Below are 19,841 nucleotides of genomic sequence, written 5' to 3'. Positions count from 1 at the left end.
TGTGTCTGCCCCCCCAATCTTATCTTAATGTTCTTCCTTCAACCTGGACTTGTGTAACTTAGTCATCTTTCAAGTTGAGGTCAGAAGACGCCTGCTCTCTGACACAGCACCTTTGAAGGCAGACCACTCCCTGGCTTGAATAGAGTTCTCGTTTTTTGTTTTTGTTTTTGTTTTTTTAAATGGCCCGACTGCTGGGGAAGAAGCATCATTTACTTTGTTGGGGGACACTCACAGGTCACCCATTCCCCATTGGATGATCCCATATTCATGTACATATGAGCATTGCAAATTGGACTCAGTGAGTTATTTTTTAGAGAAAAAACAATAAAGAAGAATGCATAAAGCTGGAAGGGAGATACATTTGGGAAGGAGTGGGTTTCAAAGACTAAGAAAAAAAAAAGTAAGACAGGGCCTGGAAACCCCCTAGATGATCAACAACAATGGAAATCTGGAATACACAATTCTGGATTCTTAGTTCATCCTCATTTGGTTTTCACCCATGACTGCAGCTAGACTGAACAATAGAATGCCGCTGCCGGGCATCCAGCTGTCAACTGGAAGACTTCCTGATTGATTCCTGACCTAGTGAGGGAGGGAGAGCTTGTAGACCTGAGATGGGAGGGTGGAGCCAAAAAAAGGCTTTCAATATCGTATGGGGTGGTGGTGGTGGTGGTGGTGCATGGGGCCAATTTGATCATTCTGCCAGGAAACAAGAAGGTGGGGGGGGGGAGAAATTGTGGCAGGATTAAAGACAACTATGCCAAGAGCTGACATATGAGATGAGTCATGGAAATTGTAATCTGATAATAAAAGGTACTTGCATTTGAGTAGACACAGTATTGTCACATAGATGATCTCATTTAATTTGTCGACAGTCCTGGGGCAAAGAATACAGTGTGTGTGCACCCATGCATGCATACCTACCGCACACACACAGACACGCACACAGACACACAGACACACACACACACACACACACACACACAGTGTTGTTATAAGTTTTTTTGGCAGGGTTGACCAAATCTCTGACAGAAGTGACATGCCTAGTGTCAACTGCTCCTGTACAATGCCATGGAAGCTAGGTCTGCCTGTCTCCTGGCCCATCGCCATGGCCAGCTACTTTTAATCACGAAGAGGTGTCTGGAAAAATGGTTCATCCCTTAAGAACCCTAGGTGCTCTTCACAGGGAACCTGGGTTCAATTCCCATCACTCACATGGCAGCTCACATCTTACTGTAACTCCAGTTCCAGGGGTCACACAGGCATACACGCCAATGTACATAAAATAAAGCCACAGCTTTAACACCAGCACTTAAGAGGCAGAGTCCAAGGCTAGCCTGGTCTACAAATCGATTTCCAGGACAACGAGGGCTACACACAGACACCCTGTCTGGAAAAGCGGTTGCAGGCGGGGATGAGGAGGCAGCTCCTCTGGCCTGAATGCCAGGGGCCTTTTTAAAATCACGGAGTGACTCAAGGAGGTGTTTTTTTTTTTCCCTGAGATATGACTCAGAAGGAGTCTCAGTAAACTACCAACTTTTCTAGGCTGTTTCGTAATAAAGATAGAAAGCCATTAGCCTGCTGACTTGTGGAGAATTGGCTGATTCAGAGCACATCTCTGCTTGAGGCAGGCATGGCTCAATTGGACCAGAGAATCCGGAGCAGGGGGCAAGAAAGAGCAGAGCACAGTTAGTTGTTTCTTACCTGCATGTGGCTCAGGGGCCGTACAGGGTGACCAATGGGGACCATGTGGCCCAGGGGCCATACAGGATGACCAATGGGGAGCCTGATGCTGAGCTATGGGGTCAGACATATTTAGGGGAAGCTTCAGGGGGAAGGGCAGAACCAAGAATGGCTGCTCAGTTGGTCCCTCTCTCAGACCCATCTGTGAGGGACCTCAGAACACAGGAACCACAGATAGACTCTGTTGTATGTAAGCAGAATACAGCTTTGTCCCCTAATCAATAGGTGTCCCCCTTAGAGGCACAGGATTAGGTTAAGTAACTCCTTGCCGTGATGCAAATCTCCTAATGCATTCTTAAAAACACACCTTAGGACATGGTCTGTAATTACCATATGAGTTTCAAGTTTTCTTTAAAACCATCTTTACCAGAGCAGCAGAGTCTGAGGCAGGTGGATCTCTGAGTTCAAGGCTAGCCTGGTCTATATAGTGAGACTTTGTCTCAAAAACAAAAAGCAAAAACTTTCCTGTGCCTACACTGAATGCAATTCCTCAGTATACTGTCTCTTTTTCACTCACACAAAATATATAGTTAGGGGTTTTTTTTGTTGTTGTTGGGTTTTGGTTTTGGGTTTTTTTTGGTTTTGTTTTGGGGGTTTTGTTTGTTTGTTTGTTTGTTTGGTGTGTGTGTGTGTGTGTGTGTGTGTGTGTGTGTGTGTGTGTGTTAGAGCCTCCTTCTCTCTGCTTCCAGCCCATGCTGCTGCGAACTCGCACTGCCACAGAGGGAACCATTCTCCCATGCTACAACTGCTCTGCTAGACTGAACCCTCTGAAACTGTGAGCCAAAGCCAGCTCCTCCTCCTCCCTTAACTTGTTTCTATCAGAAACATGACTGCAGTGATGCAAAGAAAGTAACTGATAGCATTTCCAAGGAACTGTCACTCCCTCCACACCAGCTTCACTGAGCTTGAACATTCCTAGTAAGGAAATAGAGCATGGTATAGGAATATATGCTGGGGAAAAAAATTATCCATATGTCCAAAGCCATTCATTGGATGAACTCAGGGACCTAAAGCTTCAGAATTTGAGCAACCCTCCCAGCCAGTGCCTCAGTTTACCCACACCTGGGAGTTAAGAGGAAAAACACCTCAGCCCCAGAGGTCTGATTTTGCAGCCCTGCTCTACAAAGTCTATCTGAAAGAAGAACAAGGTCTTTCCTTTCTGGAGTTCTCTTTTCTTCATCTATGAAACAGAAGGAAATCATTAAGGCCAAGAGTCTGTGTTTGCCAAACTAGTCTTGTAATTCTAATGTTTCTGTCTGCCCAGTGGTTTTTGCATCTTTTCTGGACTTGAAGCTTTCCTCTCCTTTGATGCTAATCTATTGTGAGGCTCAGTACATCACAGGCCTTCTATGCAGTGGGTCTCCCAGCAACTGGCACTCACACAACTACTTCGGAATTCTGCTACAAACTGAGGTTGAAAAAAAAAATTCAACTTACACTGTTACAGTGGTTAGCTTTAGTCAGCTTTTCTGGGTCACCGGGCCCAGATATTTGCTCAAATATAATATGGATATTTCTTTGAGAGCATTTTGGAGGCAACTAACATTTACATTAGTGGACTCAGAGTAAAAGCAGATCATAATGTAGTGGGCCATATTCATTCGGTTGAAATACTGCATAGAACAAAACACTATCTTCCCCCGGGCAGGAGAGAATTCTCAGCAGATAACCTTTGGACTCAAGCTGCAATCCTCTCTCCTGGGTCTGCAGCTGGCAGGCTGTCCTGCAGAGTCTAGCCTTGTCAACATACAGCCTAAGTTGATTCTGGAGGATGGAGAGATGACTCAGTTGTTAAGGACACTGATTTTCGGGGACCTGGGTTCTATTTCCATCACCCACATGGTGGCCCACAACTGCTTGTAAGTCTAGTCTTGAGGGATCTGATGCCCTCTGGCATCAGACACACATATGGCGAACAGATATACACGTAGGCCAAACACCCACCCACATAAAATACAAGACAAAACTCCTCCCTGTCTCTGCCTATCTGTCTGTCCATCTATCTGCCTGCCTGCCTGCCTGCCTGCCTCTCTGTCTCTTTCTCTTTCTCTCATACACACACACACACACACATACACACACACACACACACACACACACACACACACACACACATACACACACACATACACACATGCACGCATGCACGCATGCACACACATACCTGGAAGACTCCCGACTAACACAAACATGAACAGGATTTCTTACATGTGTTTTTTGACAGAAGGCTGACATATACTGCTTTCCTGTGAAAAGGGAGCAGTATATTTTCCATGACTCCACTCCTAAAACTAAGCGCCTTGCTGGAGACGTGGGGTTGACAAAGGACATAGAAGAAGCAGTTCCAGGGAATGGAGAGACTGATTTATTACTAACAGACCACACTTAGTGTGTAGGAAAATACTTTCTCCAAGAACCAAACACCAAAGAGAGAGACGGAACTGGAGCAGAAGGAAGAGGAGAGAATGCCTTTCTTGGCCTCCTGGATCACTTCAGATCAACATCTTAATTGAAAAGCAGAACTGTTTTTGTTTAGTGTGTGGTCTGGCAACAATCCTGCTGTGTGAGCTTCAGTAGACATGCTAGGTGGCCAGATGAGATGTTCAGAATAAAAAAAAAAAATCATGGCACCCTGTCACATGGTGACACAGTCAAGGAGATAGACAGGATTGTCCTCTAGGAAGGATTTCCTGTCCAAAACGTAAAGAGTGTGCTCAGAAGACAGCCTTCAGGTCTGGTCCTTCTGGATGGTCTCAGCTGCAGAGACTCAGTTTGCCCCAGACTGGGTGGTGTCCCCAGGCAGCCATCCAGGGCCTGAGTGAGGTGTAAGGGAAAAGTTGCAGTCAGGATGCTCAGCAGGACAGCAAATGCTCCAGAGCCCTGGCCTGAACGGAGGCTCTCTCAGGCCCGCTGTGGGGTTTGACTTCCTTCTCTCTACATTCCAGTTCCTCCCTTCTTCCGTCACACGTACACACCCATTCCCACTTCCCTCGGGATCTGCCTCCAAAGAAACCAGCCTGCGGCATCCACAGGCCGTCACCTTCACTGCAAGCAGAATATGAGGATGTATTGTAAACATGCAACCACTCTTAGGGAGATGTCAGTAAATGAGATTCACAGCTCTATATTGATATGGGACAGAAAAATGATCTGAATTAGCTGAAAAGGAAATGTTTTATTAACAATTAGAGCCTAGCTAAGGCTACACAGAGAAACCCTGTCTCAAAAAACCGAAAAATAAAAAAATAAAAAAAAAGAAAGAAAGAAAGAAAGAAAGAAAAGAAAAAAATTAGGGCCTTGTGCTGGGTGTGGTGGCACATGCCTTTAATCCCAGCACTTGGGAGACAAAGGCAGGTGGATCTCTGTGAGTTCGAGGCCAGCCTGGTCTACAAAGTGAGTCTAGGACAGCCAAGGCTACACAAAGAAACCCTGTCTCAAAAAACAAAAACAAAACAAACAAACAAATTAGGACCTTGCTTGAGGCTGCTGGACCCTAGGGCACCTACCATGCTCCTCTCTGGATTAGTACCCATGGCCACCTTCAAGGAGGTGAGCATGTCCGGCTTCAGGGAGTTCAATAGGCTGTGAAGGAGCATGAGGGCGAGACCATTTTCACCTACTTCAGCAGTTCTAAGGATGCGGAAGGGAAGAGCTGGTGTCCAGACTGTGTGGAAGCTCAGCCAGTCATTCAGTAGGGCCTGAAGCATATTACTGAAGACTGTGTGGTCATCTACTGCCAAGCAGGAGACAGAGCTTACTGGAAAGACCCAAATAATGACTTCAGACAAAAACTGAAGTTAACCACAGTGCCTATACTATTTACATATGGAACCGCCTTAAAAGCTTATGGAGTCCGAGTGCCTTCAGGCCAACCTCATGGAGATGGCCTTCTCTGAAGATTAAGATTTGATGACCTTCCCAGCCAGTGGTGGCAAACACCTTTAGTCTCAGCACTCAGGAAGCAATAGCAGGGGATCTATGAGTTCAAGGCCAACCTGGTCTACAGAGCTGGTTCCAGGACAGCCAGGGCTACAGAGAGAAGCCCTGTCTGGAAAACCAAAAACAACAACAAAATTGGTTGCAATTGTGTCTTGATTTCTTGGTTTGCTTAAAAGAAGCTGCATACTTGCTTTGAATTGACAAGTAAATTATGTTACAGTCAGTGTATGTCTAAACAATAAAGAATTAAAATAAAAACAAAAAACAAAAAAAAAATTAAGGCCTTGCCTGGTGGTGGTGGTAATGGCAGCAGTGGCAGCCCATGCCTTTAATCCCAGTACTCAGGAGGCAAAGGCAGGTAGATCTCTGACTTTGAGACTAGCCTGGTCTACAGAGTGAGTTCCAGGACAGCCAGGACTACACAGAGAAACTCTAAGAAAACCAAACCAACAAACAAAACAGAAAGAAAGAAAAAAGAAAAAGAAAAGAAAAGAATTAGGTGTCCTATGGAATTCATTTGTCAACAGTTAATGGAAACTATAAAAAACTAAAGTCAGCCTTTCTTTTCCTTCACCCCTACCTTTTGCTCCCCCTCTCTGTCTCCCTCCCTCTTTCTTTCTATTTCCCGCTCATCACAGTGCCTTGCCTGTGCTTTTCATGTTAGATCCACTTAATTTTTTTAAAGATATATTTATTTTATGAGTATGAGTGTTTGCCCACACATTTGTATGTACATCATGTATGTGTTTGCCCACCCCCGTCGGAGGTCACTGGATCTCCTGAAACTGGAGGTACGGATGGTTGTGAGGGAGGCACCACATCCTCTACAAGAGCAACAAGGGTGTTTAACTGCTGAGCTATCTCACCAGGCGCTAGACCCGCACTTATTGCCCATCAAATCATGTGACCCCCAAACAGAAACTCCAGAATATCAGGTTCAGTGTCCCTAGTTCCTGTCACATTACAGGATCAGGGCCTGGGGCCAGCTGTTTATCACTGCGGATTCTCAAATGAGTCCTGACTGGGCTTCCTCCTCAGGCAGCAGCTATGGCTAGAGACGAGGTCATCTGGATGGAAAGCTACCTTCCCTCTAAGGTTGTAGATGGAGAGGACATGTGATGGGCATCTCTGGCCCAAACCCCTTACAGTTCAGTGCTGTGGAAGAAATGCCCAGCTTTGGTTTCAAACGGTCAGTACTGAGGCCCTCACCCACCACCTATTAGTTGCATTAAATTGAATAGAGTCGGTTAAAATTGATCCTATTTCCTCAACTGAAAACGAGATTAGTCTTCTGGCTCAACCGTGTGTTTAAAGTTTGTTTACTTTTTTTTTTTTTTTTTTTTTTTTTAGTTTTTCAAGACAGGGTCTCTCTGTGTAGGCTTGGCTGTCCTGGACCCGCTTTGTAGACCAGGCTGGCCTCGAACTCACAGCGATCCGCCTGCCTCTGCCTCCCGAGTGCTGGGATTAAAGGCATGCGCCACCACCCCCGGCTTAAGTTTGTTTACTTTTTAAAAAATGACTTTATTGCCAGGTGGTAGTGGAGCACACCTTTCATGCCAGCATTTGAGAAGGAGAGGCAGGTAAATTACCAAGTTCGAGGCCAGCCTGGTCTACAGAGTGAACTCCAGCACAGCCGAGACTACACAGAGAAACTTTGTCTCGAAAAAAAAACAAACAAACAAATAAACAAAAGACTTTACATTTTGCTGGTTTGTTTCTCTAGATAGAGTTTCTCTATGTAGCCCTGACTGTCCTAGAACTCAAAGATCTACTTGCCTCCGCCTCCCTGGTGCTGGGATTAAAGGCATGTGCCACTATTGCCTATATAAAAAACATGTTTACGTTTTTAAAAGTTGGATGCTAAGGCATGCACCAGAAATACAGAAGTAAGACACAGTTTCTGCTGTAGACAGATGTTCCAAGCAGAGCATGTGTAAGAAAGCATGTAATTATAGTCCTAAGTGATATGCAGTAAGAGAGAAAAAAAAAACATACGTGAGTCAAGTTTCCTCCCTGTATGCCCTCACCGTGTTTATTTGTGTGATATAGACAGAAAAGACAAAAGAGGGAGAGTGGGAAAGCCTTGCTGAAGAGAGAAGCCTGAGCGGGTGCTCGACAGGCAAGAGAAAGAACTGTGGGGAGCCAATGAGAATGTCATGTGCCAGATCACAAATGCGTGAGAGCTTGGCCATTTTCAGAGACGTGACAATGGGTGAGCCGGGCTGAAATAAAGGACAGCATCTGGCAAGGAAATGGGCAGGAAGTGTGCTGAAGCCATTAGAGACGAGGCTGGGTCAAGCAAGCTTTGCTGAGAAGCAAGAAGTGAAACAGCACGTGGGGAGCACTCTGAAACCACAAGTGCTCCCCACATACCAGTGCTCAGCACCCAACTGGCTATGTATGGTAGGGATGAGACTAAGCTGTCTTATGAATTCATCTCTGGGGGCTAAAGTGATACCTTTATTTTGCAGGACTTTGAGTAATTTTTCCAAGTGCACTTGGTATCTTAGCTGGGCTCCACCAGGAGCAGATCATGAGAACGGAAGTTAACTGTAAGTGGTTTATTTTGCAGGTGACCCCAGAAAGAAATCCAGTCAGAGACTGGAAGCATGAGTCAGAGAAGAGAAAGGATTCTGGCTATCGTGTGCTGTGAAGCAGGTCACCACCAAGGGTGCCTGAAGCTAAATCTCATCAGGAAAATTTTGGGAAACATTGAAGAATAGGCCCTAGAGTTATTTCCAGCAGGACTAGGCCATTTCTTTACAGGCCTTATTGGCATTGCTATTTCAGGGCTGTTTTCACGATGTTGACTTCGGCATTCTCAGTTTTCTGGCACAAAAGCTAAGCATGCTTTTCAGGCAGGGTCTACAGGTACTCTCAGGAAACCGTCCTCAGCACATGGAGCTGTGGGCTAAGGTGATATGATATGCCACGTGTAAGGAGCAAGTCAGTCAGTTATATTGATGGCTTTCAGCCCACCAGTATGGAGAAGGCATGAACACTTCACTTAATAGTAGGCAGGAAGTAGAGAGAGACACAGGAAGCAGTCAGGGATAACATATCCCCCAAGAACCTGCTCCTAGAGACTTATACCCTCTCGCTAGGTCTCACCTCACTCGGTTTTTAAAACATGCAGAAATGGTGACCAGCCACTCTTTTATAAGTAGGAGCCATGAGAAAAGAGCTTAGACTGCCCTAGCTGACCTAGAACTTGTGACTCTTCTGCCTCTGCCTCTGGAGTCCTGTCATTACAGATGTGTTCCAGCAGCCTTTTAGTATATGAGTCTTTTCCAGGGATACTTCATAGCCAGTGTCAGAGCATCCTGCTTTTTCCCCCTTAGGCAGCTGAAATCAGTACAGCATTTCCCTTCATGATCCTGTGGGAACAGTCTACCCCAACGGCCTCTCTTTCAAGTGAGCTCACAGGTTTACAGCCTCACACCCTGAAACGTGATAGTTGGGATCTGGCCAATCCCTGGGAAGATTTCAAAGAATCTTCCCTGTTTTCCCACACAAAGTGTTTGTTTTCCTCCTCCTCCTCTTCTTTTTCTTCCTTATTTTTAAAGACACTAACCTTGGTAATACCACATCTTTATTTCAACTACTGTCTTTGCCAGGGAGAGCATACATTTTTCAAATGTTTATATGCTTTTTGCTCCTGAGTCTTGCTGTAAACCTGGCTAAACGCATCCAATGGTAACCATGCATTCTTCTCATGGAATTCCCCCTACCAAATTAGTCTGCCACCTTTAAAGTTGGCTTCCCATTCAGTTTCAGGACATTGACAAAGTAGAAACAAATTCTGTGGCTTCTAATCCAATTCCCTACAAAGATGTATCTCACCTGAAACTTCATTAAATGCAATCTCTACCATCCACATTTCTCCTCCTCCTTCTCCTCCTCCTCCTCCCCTTCCTCCTCCTCCTCCTCCTCCTTCTTCCTCTTCCTCCTCCTTCTCCATCTTATGTGTTTGGGGGTTTTGCCTGCATTTATGTCTGTGACCTTTTGCATATTTGGTGCCCATGGAAAGTATTAGATCCTCTGGAACTGGAGTTACAGAAAGGTAAGTGTGAGCCTAGCTCCTCTAGAAGAGAAGCCAGTGCTCTTAACATCTAAGCCATCTCTCTAGCCCTACTAAGGTCTACATTTCTAACAGCATTCTGGTCTTCTCAGCTCCAAGGAAAACTATTAATCTCTGCTCACAGACTTTTAGGATTTTTGTAGCCTACTTCTCCAAATGCTTCTAAAATACTCCCACAAACCAGTTTCACAGAGAGTGGGTCTTCCACCTCAATTAGTCTAGTTAAGGGTGAAACTTTACATTATGCCTAGCAGCTGCTCTGCCAGGTGATTGCAGACCTCAAGATGACAACTGAGATTGACCATGGTAATTAGAATACCTTCCAGAAAACACACCCGACCTATTGTCCTGATAGATGACTGACATATAGTGGATGGTTAATGAATTTTGGAGTTTTTTGTTTGTTTGTTTGGTTGGTTTGGTTTGGTTTGGTGTTGGTTTTTTGAGACCATAGAGAGAGGGTTTCTCTATGAAACAGTCCTGGCTGCCCTGGATTCACATTGTAGAGTATGCTGGCCTTGAACTCACAGAGCTGTGTCTGCCTCTGCTTCCCAGAGTACTGGAATTACAGGCGTGTGCTACTGCAACCATGGATGAATTTGTTAAGCCAATACAAATTAATCACTTAGCATTATTTTTTGCTATAAAAAAGCCTTAGGATAGAAATAAGGAGAGTTGAAGATTAGTCAATATGAAGGCCTCTCCCATTAATATGGAGACCGCATGAGGCGGTTTAGACTTATTAAGTTTGACTTTCCTAATCCTCAAACCTTGTTTTATTGCCTGCCCCACCTGCTGCAGTTAGGATTTTGACAATGATAAAGAGAAAAAGGCAGCAGAGGAGGTGGTAATCCCATATCTCTGTCTTGGATGTGGGCCAGGAGTAAGTTATTTCTTGACCTTTGCATCCCCATTATCTAAGACCAAGTATTTTGGGGTCACCAAATATATCAGTCAGGCCTTTTAGTTGCATAACAAACAAAACACATAATTTAAAAAAAAACAATTCTGACTACTGTAATCAAAATAGGAGCCCATTGGAGAGTGACCTTGAAGGTTTCAGAATAGACGGAATGATTAAATAATGACCAGGAAACACAGGTAAGATCACACCGCAGAAACACACTAGTTGGAGAACTCCTTACACGTCACTGTGTGATCGATGCACATCGGGGAGCTCCACTATCACTATTCTAAACTTCCCAAGATTCTTGGGTCATTCTACTTCAAATTTGGGGTATTTGGTGAGATCGGGTCTTATGTTCCAGCTGCCATGGATGCCAGAAGGTGACCGGCCTCTTCCAATTTCCATAAGTGGACATACTGTCTCATAAAACAGCAGTTTCCCCAGATATGAGAAGGAGGAGGCCCTATGCTAAGCAGCCCGGTCCCATCCAAGACAGGGATGCAAAGGAAGTGAGATAATGACAAAAACTGGGAAACCAAGACTGGGACAAAGGAATGACTTACTGAGCAGCAGCACTGACTTGAGACTTTGCTAGGCAGTCTCCAAGGTCCTGAGTACCAAGACACAGCACTCCAGCTGCTCAGCCAGCTAGGAAACTGATTTTTTAAAAAGGGGTTGGGGGGGGGGGGAGGAGGCTGTAGTCAAGGTATGACAAAAGACAGCAGTCGTACAGAGCAAAGGATTGATTCTAGAAATCATACAGTTTCTCAGAAAAGCTTGCACGGGGAGCTGAGCCTTGAAGGACAGCGTTAGAAGCAAAGCCAGCTCTGGTATTTGTTAATCTTGCTCATTAGCCAGAATCTGGGTCATGGTATTTCCTGTTCAGTCCCTTCCTGTTGCCACCAACCACAACACATATGCCATTACAGTTAAGGTCTAAAATTAGTGACTTTAGGGCCTCAGAGTTTTTAAGGTTCTGTTTGTGCCTCTATTTTCTTCCTTTGCTCTCCCCAAGTTTTGACAATGGCAAAACTTAGCGGCTGCTTCTGTTGCTTTTCGCTATTTTAGCTGTAAGTGTATACTCAGAGCCTGCATGTAAACATGAGTTCAGCCATGGCCTGCTAATATGATCTCCCTAAGACTTGATTCCTCAAAGATAAAAGAGGAATGAAAAGCATTCGCCTCCCAGAACCACTGTGGGGATTAACTGGAGAGACCTCTTGGGAGCGCCAGCATGTTAGCCATTAGCAGGCTGAGGCAATTCACACATCTGTAATGTTGGGGATCCCTCTCTGTTTGTTCCCCCCTTCTTCACTTAAGGGGTTTCATGCAGTAGCAGAGGTGCTATTAAGAGAAAATGTCTTCCAGGAAAGCAGGGTCCCAGAGGTTGTGCCCCCAAAAATGTAACACTTTTGGAGTAAAGGAGAAGCAGACAGAAGTTTCTCGAACTATAAGACCCTCAACACCTGCTTTCAGGCAGAACTGAGAGCCTGGCTCCCGACTGGAGTGACACTTTCCAATCCTATGAGGATGATTTCAAAAACAGCTGTCCTGGCTCCAAGAAGAATTGTCTCTCTTCTTTCTGAGGAAGAAATGATGTACCCAGATGCTAGCCAGGGCAGGCTCCCTTCTCCATCAAGAACTCAGAAGCCTGGAGAACAGAACGTCCAGTAAGCAGACATTGTCACATGCTGTCCCTACAACACCTGAAATGTGCCCAGAACAGCAGACTAAGTGGCAGTGGTGAGGCAGCTCTCTGCCCTCTCCAGATAATAAGCGCAATATTTGAGGGGAATGCGCCACAGGCTGAAAAAAAAAATTTAATAAAAGCCAGATCCAGACATGAACACACTGTGTGGCTTGGAACAGACCGTGAAGTGCGTGGCCTGTGGATGTATTCCTCCTTTCTGAGTGTCCTTGAGTATAATTTAGGAGCCTCTTCTTGCCAATAAGCCATGATGTTCCCTTCCAATCTGCGTGTCCGAGTAAATTCTGATCATTTGTTCCTGACACAGCTCTCTACTGAGTACCTTACACCATCCCTGACATTGGAGGGAGACATGAGGGTCTCCAGCCTCATTCTAGAACGGAGAAGAAGTTGCTTTGTCAAAATGCAGGCTCCTCTGTTTGAGCATCGTTTGTGGGAGAGGGTGAATGCCTGCCTCTCTTGACTGCATATGGAGAAAATAATTTCATGCAGAGAAGCTTAGTTCTGGCGTTTGCCAAGCTCCTCATCCCATCTGGGGGCAAGCCCAGGACCTGGAGCGGAGAGCGACAGAGCAGCAGAACAGGTTGCTATGGTAACTTGGCATCACACACCTTTGCTCCTTTATGTCAGCTTCCTTCCCAGCCCCTCGCCCCAACAAGCCCAAATCTCCAAATCACCTTTATTATCGTTGTTTTTTCAATGTATGAAAAGCTTTTCTGAGTTTTCACGTAGCTCGTTCTTAAAACATTCTTCTTCAAGCGCTTGGGCAAAAGGATCGTGCTTCCTTCTGGAGGCCGAGGGTCCCTGCTGATTTTGCTTCCTGACTCACAAATGTATAACTGAGCCCCACATGAGCCTGTCTTCTGTGGAAGACTCCACTTTCAAACCCCTTCCGTACGTTAGTGGGCTTTATCACCATGTAGTTTTCACCTCAGGCTTAGACAACCCTAAAAGATAAGAAAACAAGCCCATGAACCATTCCGTGCCCAGGGACATCCATGTGGAGTGGAACCAATTTTCCTACTTTGCAAATGGAAAAAATAAAATTCATAAGTTGAGGAATATAGTGGGGTGGTTCGGCTGCTGTGCAGTCTCGCCCACTTGAAGTCTATGCTCCAATCATCCTCCGTATCTCGGCAGACTTGTGCAGCCATCACTGCAGTTCTAGAATGTTTGTACTATCTCAAAAAGAAGCTAAAGATCTTTTAGCTGTTACTCTCAATCGATCATCCCACATCTACTGCTATGCCCAACCATAAGCAACCACCAATACACTTTATATCCCTAAAATTTTCCAAGTCTGGGCACATACATACATACATACATACTACATATGTATATATATACACACATATATATATTATGTGTGTTTCTTCCTGACTGCCTTTTACTAAGCATGATTTTTTTTTTTTTTTTGGTTTTTCAAGACAGGGTTTCTCTGTGTTAGCCTTGGCTGTCCTGGACTCACTTTGTAGACCAGGCCGGCCTCAAACTCACAGCGATCCGCCTGCCTCTGCTTCCCAAGTGCTGGGATTAAAGGCGTGCGCCACCACCGCCCGGCTAAGCATGATATTTTCAACTTTCATCCATGTTTGCATGTGATAGTATGTCCAAGTAGTATTACGTTTCTTCATTTAGTCATCTTAGTGGGCATTTGGCTTGTTACTGTACCTTTTGTTGTTATTAGCAATGTTGCTATGGACGTTTGTGCATCAGTGTTTGTGTGGAGTTGTGGTTTTCATCCTCTTGTGCTTATGCCTAGGAATGGCATAGCTGGACCAAATGGTAACTGCACATAGTGCCAGACTGCTTCCCAAGGTGATTTCACCGTTTTACATCCTAGGTAAGAAGGCACACAAATTCCAGTTTCTGCACACCATTGCCAACATTTGGTGTGATTCTATTTATTTATTTATTTATTTATTTATTTATTTTCTGGTCTTTTGACCAGACAGGGTTTCTCTCTCTGTGTAGCCTTCGCTGTCCTAGACTCACTTTGTAGACCAGGCTGGCCTCGAACTCACAGTGATCCGCCTGCCTCTGCCTCCCGAGTGCTGGGATTAAAGGCGTGCACCACCACACCCGGCTTCAGTTTATTTTTTATTTTTGTATGTTTATTTTTTTTTGCTTCGTTTCATTTCGCCATTGCATTTCCATGTCCACATGGTTATTGTTTTTTGATGGTTACAAAGCATTCTGAGTCAGTTGGTGTGCTGTTGTTTAATCATAGCTGGAACTTGTCCAGTTTCGAACTGTTATAAACCATGGGACCTGAATTAGTACCACTTACTACTTTTTTCCCTTCCTCTCTTTCCTTGATGTACGTTCCAAAGCAAACAACAGGTACACACAGATTTGATGTTGCTTCTCCGATTACTCTGCACAAAAGTTGTCTGTATGTGACATGCCAGCAGCAGCGCTACGCCCACCTCCCTCTGCCTGCCTGCCTCTGTTAACTTAAGGCTTTGCCTCTTTACTCAGGTGTACTAATGGTACAGGTGTGCTGTGTAAGAGACCATAAGTCACTTTGATTTGTGTTTCTTTCTCTGTTGGGGACTTAACAGCATTTAACGGTCATCAGATAGCCCAGTTGAGTCACTGAGCCAAAGAAGCCAGGCAGTGCAGGAAAGCCTAGGGATCAAAGCAAAAAGCAGAGGAAAAAGTTGAAGGAAATTCCCTGGGTGTGGATAAGTGGGTCCATCCTGATGGGTGCCTAGCTGTAGAAGGAGGGGCTGCTGGGAGGGAAGTGGAACCAATCTAGACACACCTCACACCTACTTCACTCAGCACCTTCCCGAGCGTTGACTCTCAGTCCTACCATTCCTTGTCATTTCATTTGAGAGTTTTTACCATCACTTCTTTCCTTAACATTGGTATTCTCTAGAATCCCATTCCTGGATTTTTTTTTTTTTTTTTTTTGCTTGTTTTTGGTTTGGTTTGGTTTGGTTTTTGGTTTTTCCAAGACAGGTTTTCTCAAGCCTGGCATGGTGGCACACCATTTATACTTGAGAGTCAGAGACAGGCAGATCTCTGTGAGTTCAAAGCCAGCCTGGTCTACAAAGAGAGTTCCAGGACAGCCAGGACTACACAGAGAAACCCTGTCTTGGAAAACAAAACAAAACAAAACAAAACCAGGTTTTCTCTGTGTAGCCTTGACTGTCCTAGACTCTCTTTGTAGACCGGACTGGCCTTGAACTCACAGAGATCTGCCTACCTAAGCCTCTCAGAGCGCTGGGACCACGGGCCTGCCCTGGCTCGTGCTTGGATTCTTATTTAAAACCCTGGGTGATCTCAGCCTTTTGGAGGAAGCACTAGTACAATGCAAATCCTGGAAGCTCCCATATACTTATCTCCAGCTCTGGCTTTTCTCCCTGAGATCCAGTTCCAGCCATCTCCACAGGAGTTCCTCTGGGCGCTCCAAGTCCAGTGTTTCCCCTTAAGCACCACCCCCTTTCCACATGCCCCGTCTTCATGGCGAGAATAATGTGGACCCCATCTCCTCAAGCCAGGAAATCGTTCCACACACTCGCCTACACTGACTGTACGTGGTTTCCTCCCCGACACCTACTATACTAGTTTGCTTTTGTGTTTTCACTACTTCTTTCAATGGTTGTAGCACTGGGCATGCGTTAGAGTTGTGTCGGTGGAGACTGTCACTTTAGCAAGGAAAACAAGCATGAGCTGAATAAACACGTACATGGAATGGAGGGACTCGCTGTGGCAGGGAAGCCTTCACGGCAACTGCACAGGCTTTGGCAGAAATGGGGTCTTCCGGGGCCTTGCTCTAAAGCAGTGTGTCTCAACCTTCCTAATACTGTGACCCTTTAATATAGTTCTTCACAATGTGGTGACCCCCAGCGCCATAAAATTATTTTTGTTGTTATTCCGTAACTGTAATTTTGCCACTGTAATGAGTTACAGTGTAAATAGCTGTGTTTTCTGATGGCCTTAGACCACCCCTGTGAAAGGGTCACTTGCCCCACAAAGGGTTCACAACCCACAGTTTGAGAACCAACCCGCCCATCTGAAGTGTCTACAACAAACGACTTGTTTCTAACAGTGACAAACCTCCGGGTTCAAATTTTCTGGGAGAGCCTGAGGACCAACACAGGTTGAGAAAGTCTGGGAGCCGGGTGTGGTGGCACACGCTTTTAATCCCAGTACTTGGGAGGCAGAAGCAGGAAGATTGATATGAGTTCGAGGCCAGCCTGGTCTACAAAGTGAGTCCAGGATAGCCAGGGCTGTTACACAGAGATCGTGTCTCAAAAAACTAAACAAAAAATAAAGAAAGAAAGAAAGAAAGAAAAGAGGGAAGGATGTAGGGGAAGGCTGAGCGAGTTACTGATACAAGAATAGGCCAGCGAATGACCCTTGTGTATTAGAGACATTTCTCAAAAGGAAATAAGAGTTGGCACAAGGATGGCTAAATCCTTCTAGAAGCTAGTTGCCACATGGCCGTAACCTCTGTCCAAGTCTTTCTGCTTCTATTTGTATCCTCCACCTTTGTGATGGTTAAAGGTATGATTTAAGCTTAACTGCTATATTTAAAAGATCTATATAACAAAAATGCCTCTAACCCACCTAACGCACAGGTTCTCAGCCTGTGGGTCATGACCCCTTTGTGGGGCAAATGAACCTTTCACGGGGGTCCTCTAAGACCATCTATATATCAGATGTTTACGTTACAGTTCATAACAGTAGCAAAATCATAGTCATGAAGTAGTGATGAAAGTCATTTTATGGTTGAAGGATCACCTCCACATGAGGAACTGTATTAGGACACAGAATTAGGAAGCTTGAGAGCCACTGCTCTAACCTGTAAGCCCCACTTGTCCAAGGATTGATAACTTCCTGGAATACTTGGCACGTTATTCATGTAAGATAACAAGCCACACGTCTTCACTTTTGTACACAAGCTTGTTTTCCCCAACTGTTGATCACGTGTGGGTGGGAAGTTATGTAGGAAACATGTCCGGATGTATGCTTGCCCCTGATTGGACATAATCTTGTGGGTTTTGTCTTTAAAACCCTGGTTAATGTAATTCAGTGCCATACTCTGGGAATCCTGGGTATGGACCTGCGCAATATCCTTGGTCCTGGCCAGTCTTTAATAAAGCTTGCTTCAAATTTGGCTCAGAAATTGTGGTATCTAATGAACTGAATTGCCCAGTAGGATTAACACCATATTGTGCCAGAATGATCTTCTGCAATTCACATAGAGAGAGAAGGAAGTGTGGACTTTGAAATCTTTACTCAGTTCTTAGTAGGTCTGGGGCTTAGAGCAACATCAACTGCAATTTACCTGAGACCCCAGTCCTTTCTACCTCTGCAAAAACTTCATAAATATCATTTTTACTCTTCATGTTAGCTCCACAACCAAGCTCGTATACTTAGTATGCAAACACAGCAGCTGAGACTCAGAAGGAATTAGTAAGACTGTCCTAGGGTTGGTGGCTGCTAAGTAGAAGAGCTGACTCCAGGCTCACCAGCAGGGTGCAAAGGCTCAAAGACAGGCTTCATACCCATCAGGTGAGGACTCTACCCACTGGGTGACACTCCCACCTCCAGCACAGGGTTTCCTACACTGTCGTGAGGCTCAGGTGACATAGGCCACGGAAAGCATTTAGAAGTTACCTATATTTCCAGGGACTCTTGATTCAGTCGGACTAGCATTTGTTCTCCCCTGAGAGGCATCCTCTGGGGATCTTTGAGCAAGCTCCAGGAGCATAGGGTACAATGGAAGACAAGGCTTCACTCTTACATCTGCCTGGGAGTGACCACTGCCAACAACAGGGGCGCTCTTGGATGAGCGCAGCTGGCTGGCACCACGGTTTCAGTCTACACAGAGAACTTGTCAAGCAACTGCCCCAGCCTCCTGACCCGCAGAACTGTGAGCTATGAATGAGTATTGTTGTAAGCTGCTAAGTTTGTGACTACACTGCAACAGAAATGGACACGCCTATCAACTACGTCAGATGCTTCACTCCCCTACCTGGTCTTCAACTTCCTATTGTAGAGGTACTCTTGAATTAAAACCATTCATGAAATGGAAAAAAAAAAAAGTTACCTATACTTAACATTGTAAATATCCCTTGAACTCTGCTACTGATTTGAGAGTCCCGCGTCCCCTGTCACCTCCCCATCCCCCACTCCCCTACCCCCTCACCCCTCCCAAATCCCACCTTCATCCCTACCCTCCCACCCTCCCACCCCCATCTTATAGTATGTCTGTTCTGCTGCACTGACCATACTTGAGATCAGGAACTCAGCCAGCCCTTTCCATGTCCCCAGCACAGGGCTGAACGCAGAGTGGTTGTGTTTACTGAAGCAAAATAGGAAAATGAATCTCAGGGGAACATATGCTAAGTCTATTCTTGGATTGTTTCTTTAAAACATTCATTCCATTCTTATCTTCCTGCAGCGCCGGCCCTAAAATATTCCATTTGTCTACCTTCTATTTAAATAAAAAGTCAGCACTAACAAAACCTACCCTGTTGTGCCCAGTTTCCTTCTGTCTTCCTTTGTTCTAGCCACTTCCTCTTTTTCCTTTTGACTTCCTCCTGCGGAAGTGCATCTCCTGCTGTGTCAGTTTCCAACCCGTTTGTTTTTGTCAATGCTGAGAGACTTTTCCCTAAAATTCATGTTGTTGCAAGTTTCCCAGAAATCTACGTAGAGTTACAGTAACAGGGAAAGGCCCACCCTTCCCTTTCCCCTCCCCGCCTCCCCCCCCCCCCCCACCTCAAGTCCTTGAGGCCTCAGAATGTCTGCAGCCTTAGCGTGGAGTCAGCCTAGGCTCTGAATACAGGCCTGTAAACATGTGACTCGGAGTTAGCATGCCCAGCCACACAGGAAGGAATTATTAGAAGCATAGGGTAGGTCAGGCTTGTCCACCCCCTGAGCTCAGATGTGAGGAAGTTGTAGCACTGTCAGATAGAGCCATACAATTCTCCATTGGACTGCACAGAGGTCTGAGTCCTATTTAACCCTTTCTTTGAACTCCAGCCTTGAATACCCAAAAGAAGGACTTGTCACCCGATAATGAACCCTACACCGGTACTCATCCTGCTCTGCCGAAAAGCTGGACTTTTTAGCATAGAAACATTAAACAAGCTGGACGTGGTGGCGCAGGCCTTTAATCCCAGCACTTTGGAGGCAGAGGCAGGTGGACCACTGGGGTCTACAAAGTGAGTCTACAAAGCCTGGTCTACAAAGTGAGTCTAGGACATCCAAGGACACAGAGAAGCCTTGTCTCAAAAAACCAAAGACGACAACAACAACAACAAAACCAAAACATTAAACAACATACAAGACTGAATGGGATTAAACTCACTGGATGGACACATGCCTTTAATCCCAGTACTGGCTGAAAGGCAAGTCTGTGAGTTGAAGGCCAGCCTTGTCTACTTCGTAAGTTCCAGGCCAGTGAGAAAATAACAGTGAAACAAAATACATTATGACTGGCA

At 45.3% G+C, this 19,841-nt stretch overlaps 1 pseudogene across 1 annotated transcript; it reads left to right on the top strand.

Annotated features, from left to right (window-relative positions):
- Positions 1-5,231: 5,231 nt before the first annotated feature.
- LOC311581673 (thioredoxin domain-containing protein 17-like) lies at positions 5,232-5,670 on the top strand (annotated as a pseudogene). Its single transcript has one exon. The product of its transcript is annotated as a thioredoxin domain-containing protein 17-like (transcript).
- Positions 5,671-19,841: the final 14,171 nt, after the last annotated feature.

Source organism: Acomys minous (assembly GCF_964271855.1).
Source record: "Acomys minous genome assembly, chromosome: 2".
Classification (NCBI taxonomy): Eukaryota; Metazoa; Chordata; class Mammalia; order Rodentia; family Muridae; genus Acomys; species Acomys minous.
The sequence above is the reverse complement of the archived record's forward strand: the minus strand, read 5'-3'. Positions and strand labels throughout refer to the sequence as shown.